Source organism: Magnolia sinica, chromosome 6 (genome assembly GCF_029962835.1).
Source record: "Magnolia sinica isolate HGM2019 chromosome 6, MsV1, whole genome shotgun sequence".
In the NCBI taxonomy this organism is placed as follows: domain Eukaryota; kingdom Viridiplantae; phylum Streptophyta; class Magnoliopsida; order Magnoliales; family Magnoliaceae; genus Magnolia; species Magnolia sinica.
The window spans coordinates 60,870,380-60,877,559 of NC_080578.1; the positions used below are offsets into that span (position 1 = coordinate 60,870,380).

At 38.2% G+C, this 7,180-nt stretch overlaps 1 non-coding gene across 1 annotated transcript; it reads left to right on the forward strand.

Annotated features, from left to right (window-relative positions):
* Nucleotides 1–4,402: 4,402 nt before the first annotated feature.
* Nucleotides 4,403–4,511, forward strand: LOC131250434 (small nucleolar RNA R71). The gene has a single exon (XR_009173362.1). It is a non-coding gene; the product is annotated as a small nucleolar RNA R71 (small nucleolar RNA).
* The last annotated feature ends 2,669 nt before the right edge of the window (nt 4,512–7,180 follow it).

Sequence of the window (7,180 nt, forward strand, 5' to 3'; positions counted from 1 at the left end):
CAATTCCCATGAAAAAAATTATGTGTCCAAAAACAATTCCCTTAGGAACCATGAAATGGCACTTCTCTCAATTTAGAATCAAATTCTCTTCCTTACATCGCTTCAACACATTTTTCAGATTTTGCAAATGCTCGGTGAAGGATGGACCAAAGATAGAGAATTCATCCATGAAGACCTCTAAATATTACCTCACCATGTTAGAAAAAATACTTAACATGCATCACTGAAAAGAAGCGGGGACATTGCACAGACCGAATGGCATCCTTCAGTAAGCAAATGTACTAAAGGGACATGTGAAGGTTGTCTTTTCTTGATCTTCAGGGGCTATCTCTATCTGATTGTAGCTCGAATATCCATCAAGGAAGCATTAGTAAGAATGACCAGCTAGCCTTTCTAAAATTTGATCAAAGAAGGGCAAAGGAAAGTGGTCCTCCCTTGTGACGGTATTCAATTTTCTATAGTCAATGCACATTCTCTAACCCGTAGTGACTCTAGTTGGCACGAGTTCATTATCAGCATTGGCTACGATGGTGATTACGAACTTCTTAGGAACCACCTGAGTTGGACTCACCCATTAATTGTCGGATATAGGGTATATGATACTCATATCCAACAACTTAAGTACCTCAGCCCTAACCACTTCTTTCATGTTTGGATTGAGTCGACATTGTGCTTGTCGGGAGGTTTTCGCATTATCCTTAAGATGAATGCGGTGAGTACAAATCAAAGGGTTAATTTCCTTGAGGTTTGTAATAAACCATCCAATGGCTCCTTTATGCTCAATGAGAGTGGAGATAAGCACACTCTCTTGTTCTTTCTAAAGGTGGGAAGAAATCACCACTAGGTATGTCTCATCTTGACCTAAAAAGACATATTTAAGATCAGAGGGCAAATGTTTCAGGTCAAGCTTCGGCGCTTTGAGGCTAGACAGTAGATGCACTACATCGGTTTAAAGTAATTCTTCAAATTGTGGCCTCCACCGGTTAACTTCAAGTACCGGCATAGCATCAAGCATGGCATCCATCTCCCTAATCATGTCATCATCTAAATCAAGGGAGTGGTCCAAGCATGTCTCTATAGGGTCAGAGTATAGAGTTAAAAGTTCTCAATCTTCCATGAAAGAATCTATCAAATTAATGTCGTAGATATCATCAACATCATCTAACTGTTTACTTATGTTGAAAAAAAATATTGAGCTCCAATGTCATATTTTTGAAAGATAAATTCATAATTTTATTCCTACAATTAATGATAGCATTTGATATAGGAAGGAATGGGCGACCAAGAATGGCAAAAATTTGGGTGCTCATATCTACGATGGGTTGAGTATCCAAGATAATAAAGTCTACTGGATAGTAGAATTTATCAACCTGGACTAAAACATCATCAATCATCCCTCTCAGTACACGAACTGAGCAATCTGCAAGTTGTAATGTGGTCCTGGTGGGTTTTAATTCACCTAGACCTAATTGTTCGTATACCGAAAAAGGAATTAAATTAATGCTCACTCCTAAGTCAAGAAGTACGTGCTCAATCTGGTGATTCCCTATTATACAAGTGATAGTTGGGCTACCAGGATCTTTATATTTTTGTGGCACATCTTGCTTGAGGATGGCACTCACTTTTTCTGTCAGAAAAAATTTCTTTTGAATATTTTGTCGTCTTTTGGTAGTGCATAGATCTTTCAGAAATTTGGCAGATGAAGGTATTTGTTTCATGGCATCCAGTAGAGGAATATTGACCTTCACTTGCTTAAGCACCTCTAAAATATTCTGAGAGTTAGAGAGAGGTTTTGGTGCAATCAACTGTTGAGGGAATGGCGCAATCAGCTTACTTTGAGGTTCCGGTTCTAACCCATGTGGAGCATTGCTAGGTCTATCATTCTCATCTATTATGGGTCCTTTGGCTTTCAGCCCTTACTGGAATAACTTGGTCAATTGTCTTCCCACTCCTAAGAGTGGTGATATACTTAACTCGTTCCATCTTATTTCACATTGTGGTTTTGGATTGGGGAGAGGTTGGGCTAGAAGCATCCCTTTCTCCCCACTCGCTAAGAGTGAATCAATCCTTTGAATGGATGATGCAAACATTCCCATTGTTATTTTGATATACTAGAATGTTTATGCCATATTCTAGTTGAATAGCTCTTGGTTTTGTATAAATTTTTGAATCATATCCTCTTAAGGTCTCTTTTGATTTAAAAACTGACTAAGGGTCTCTTGTGGGTTAGCTTTTTGTCCATTCCTCCAACAGAAATTTGGGTGGTTTCTCCAGCTGGAATTGTATGTATTTGAGGTGGGTCCTCTTAAAGGTCTTTGGTAGAGTTAGGCAATCCTGACCCGATCCGACAGGGTAGATCAGGGCGGATCGAGTAGGGCAGCGTAGGGTTCGGATCCATATCTACCCGGACCAATCCGATCCAATAAAATCCGATCCGACCCAACCCGACCCTATCCGGAACGGATAATCACATGCATTTTAATGGTAGGCCCTAATAGAGTTTACTCGGTACAAGAAGCAGACTTGCTGGAGTACCACACACTAGCTATACTGCTGCTGGTATGTGTCGTGTGCGAAGACGAAGACGAGTACTGGCGGACGGATTGGTTACTCCCTGTGACACCAGTACTGTGGCTGGTGGTCGATGCTCTATGGGCCCCACCATGATGTATGTGTTTCATCCATTCCGTTCATCCATTTTACAGATCATTTTAGGGCTTTATAAAAAAAATGATAGGGATATAATTCTCAGGTGGACCACACCACAGGAAAACAATAATGATTGGATATCCACCATTATAATCCTCCTCAGGCCCATTGTACTATTTATTTGTCATTGAATCTATTGATCAGGTCATAAGGACCCAGATGAAGGGAAAAAATAAATATCAGCTTGATTAAAAACTTTTATGGCCTCCAAAATGTTTTTAATGGTCAACATTCATTCAACATTGTTTCCTATAACGTGGTCCAATTAAGATATAGATATACCTCATTTTTTTTTCTAATAACATAAAATGATCTATAATAATAGATGAAGGACATGGATGAAACACAAACATCATGTCGAGGCCCACAGAGCACTGACCACCCACCGTTGGCTGGTGGCAGGGGGAGTAGCCAATCCATTTCCAGTACACTACTGGCGTCTGGCGCTCCTCGAGCTCCGAGTTGTACGAACGGTTCAAAGGAGATCAAAGTTATATGGGCCCCACAGTGATGTATTTATTATATCTACACTGTTGATATATTTCTAGAGATAATTATAGAGCATTATCCAAAAAATGAATAATATCTAAAGATCATCTGGACCACACCACAAATAGCAGTAGAGAATGATTTTTACCATTAAATAATTCGTGTGGTCCACTTGATAGTTAGATTTGTCTTATTTTTTATCTCAAGCCTTAAGACGAGCTCGTCAAATGGATGGACTTTTTGGATATAACACATACCCCATGATCAGACCTACAGAGCTCGCTAACTTCAATAAAGAAGTCACACCGTGCAAGCAGACTCTGCTTGTGTGAAAAGCAAGGCATTGCAATTTCTTGCAATGCACGTTAACAGTCTGATGAAAATGTGAATATGGTGGATGAAAGTTCTTTCAATGTCATGTGGGGCCCACCTTGATGTGTATGTTTTATCTAAGTCGTTCATTCATTTTGACAGATCATTTTAGGCCTTGAGCACAAAAAGGCGGTATATTAAAGGTTGAAGTGGACCACACCATATGAAATAGTTGGATTAAATTCATACAATCCGAATCGTACCCAACCCGATCCAACTCGTTCTCCCTGACCGAGTCGGACTCGGTTCAGGTCAGGCTAACCATACATCGGATCGGTCTGAGTCAAGTGACCCGGACTCGGTCCCGGATCGGATCGAGTTCGGGTTAAGCCATTAAGATACCGGATAAGATCGAGTTGGACCCAATCCACTCCGATCTGGACTGATGCCCACACTGAGTCTTTGGTAGTTGTTTACGACATTTGATTGCATGTTCAATATCTCTTGAAAAGCAGGAATTGTTGGACAATTCTCAATTGTATATATGTTACAAGCACAAATACTATAAAAAACTTCCGCAGCCTTTTCGGGTTCTGCCTTCTTAAGTTCTATGACCTCAACTTTTCTCGTGAGATTGACCACTCTTGCACTCATATCGTCTTCCTCTTTTAAGACATAAATTTCTCCCCCATCCTTTGATTGAGTAGGTTTAGAAGGGGTGAGTCTTGGAGAGGTGTCATATGATTACGCGTTATCTTCCAATTGATTAAGGTAATCCCACGCATCATTGGCCTCTTTATTCATAAATTCACCATTACACATCATCTCTACGAACTAGCGCATTGGTGAAGTTAATCTATTATAGAAAAAACTTATTGTTCCCCATATTTCGTAGCCATGATGTGGACAGGAATTTGTGAGATCTTTGAACCTTTCTCAGCATTGGAAGAAGGTCTCTTCCTCTTTCTGAGCAAAGTTCATGATCTCCTTCCTTAAAGTGTTAGTTTTATTAAACGGGAAAAACTTTTTGAGAAATTCTCAAGTCATCTTGGTCCATGTACCAATGGATCTTGGCTTTAAGGAGTGCATCCATGTCTTAGCCTTCTCTTTCAATAAAAAAAAGGAAATAATTTAAGTTGCATTGTGTCCTCAAACACATTTGAGAAGTGTAATGTAGCGACTATTTCATCAAAATCTTTGATGTGCAGGTATGGACTTTCAGAATCTAGTCCATGAAACTTGGGAAGGAGTTGTATCACTCCAGGATTGTTGTTCACGTTTCCTACATTAAGTGGAAAGACCATGCAGGAAGGCGTACTCACCCCCGCCGATTGTAAATAATCTTGTAGAGTACGAGGTAGGGGTGCGTTGTGCACCTCATTTTCCTCTTGGATTTCCTTAACTGGAGGTTGAGGTAAATTGCAGCCATCACTTCAATCGACTTAAAGGATCTCAAGTGGTGTCTAATCTGGTGATGGATAGGCAACCCTTCGACTAATCCTCGTTCACTTAAGAAACGTCGAGTGTTGTCACGAACCCACTTGGGCATGAAACATTCACAACCCTTAAACAACTAAACAAAACTAAACCTAAGAAAAAGAAAACTAAATAAAGCAAATAAGAAATTTAGAAAAGATAAGAGAGAGTTGGAGAGAAGTTACCCAATTAAGACTGTTATGCTAGGGTTTTACAAAACAGAAAACAAAGTTACTTCTAGAAATAAATTTAGAAAATTCTAACCTAGAAACAAAAAAGAAGAACTAATCTTAATCTTAAACTAATTCCAAAACTAATTAATCTAAAAAAAAATGAAGCTGTAGTCTCCAAAAACTTATTCACAACCCCAAGTGTAGGGTCGCGATGTAGTAATAACTCTATAAGACCGAGGTTGAATCCACAGGGACTAAACTTGTACGTATTCTGAAAATAACTACAACTAGAACTAGAAAAAGATCTAAATTGAAATCTGAATAATTAAGAGTAATGGTGAATAATGTTGATTAAAACTCATGAATTTAAAGGTGGGAACTAGGGTGTCAAGGATCCACTTGTAGCTATCAAGATGCTATCTTACTTGATTCAGGGAACACAATTGGAATTGGAGTCATATCCTATCCAATTGGAAGATAAAGCAATTTAAATCAAATTTAAACTTTTCATTAACCTAATTCTCAATGGAGGAGAATTCTGATGATTGGAGGGGATTCCATCACCCTACCATGTTCAGGAGACGATGGTAAACAATGGAATTTACTAATCTCACAATCTCAAAACAGGAAAAGAAGATATCCAAAGCTAGTACAGCATCTATTGTAATTTGAGTCACAATAAATCATAAAAAACTGAAACTATTCCTCTAATATCAAACTAGAAATCAATGAGGTTTAATAAGAACAAGAATCAAAGTAAGATAATCATCCAAACACGCTACAAGCTTCACCTCTTAGCCCTAGTTAAGAGGTTTAGCCAACCATAGACATGATTGAAACCAAATCTCTTAAACATAGTGTGAAAAATAAACTAGGGAATAAGAAAAACTCTTTGGTGGATGTTCTACCCTTGTGTATGCTCTTTGAGACCTTTCCAAACCCTAAAAGATGTTTTGGAGCATCCTAGGGAGTCCTATTTATACTTGTGGAACTCTAACTTTTACACTAAGTTGGAAAATTTTAGAAACTACCTCAAATTTACGTACTCTTCCCAGTTTCCCAAAATAGACACATAGTTTCAGAATATACTTTTTCAGGACAATTTCAGGAATATGTTTGTTTTCAGGGCAATTTCAGGATTCCTTTTCTTCACTTCAAATATTTAATTCTCTTCATTCCTCACTTGATTTTCTTGGATCTTTGGCATGTGAATTCTTCATTAATGACTTCCAAATCTCCAAATCTTCATTTAGTAATCTTTTAAGCATAAATCTTCCTTTTGGCATCAATTTCACCTTTAGCTCTCGAAATCACCTCGCACATGAAAACATGCATAATTAAATCGATTAAGCACTATCATGTTTACAAAACCAATGTATAAATAGGGAAAAATATGTAATATTTCACACTCAACATTATGGCAAGGAAATAGGGCCCATTAGGTTCACCGGAAGGAATAAGCATGTACGACCGATCAGTATTTCAGTAAAAAAGAATCCAGGTAGCATATTTTAAGTTATGTCGATCCAAGAAAATGAGGCCCAACCGAAAGACTTAGTCCTCTAGACTTAGGGCCTATTTGTTAACACTGAATTTTTGCACTTAATGCGAAATTGGGAAAATATTTCGAGTTTAGTGGTGTTTGTTAATGCGTTATTAACACTGAAGAGGGAAAGCACTAAGTGGTTTTTCACTGAATTCTTTCCGCGATAGGAGCCTGGCTTAATGATGAACGTGGAATGCGCTCCATAAGTTTTTCTATTAAAAATAAATTTTGCTTCCAAAATTACCCCTTTTACTATGGAAATTTTCTTCTCTTTAAATTGTTCACGCAATACAAAACCAACTTTTAATATGTAAAACTTCTTTATGTGTAAGACCCGTATCCTATACTGTATTGCTTTACAAGCTTTTACGGTCCTTTCAGTCGAATTTCGGTGACTCGCGATCTGTTATTGGCATTTGCGCACAATCTTGAGTCGTGTCCAGTATATTTGAGCCGGCTCGACTCGAAACTTGTA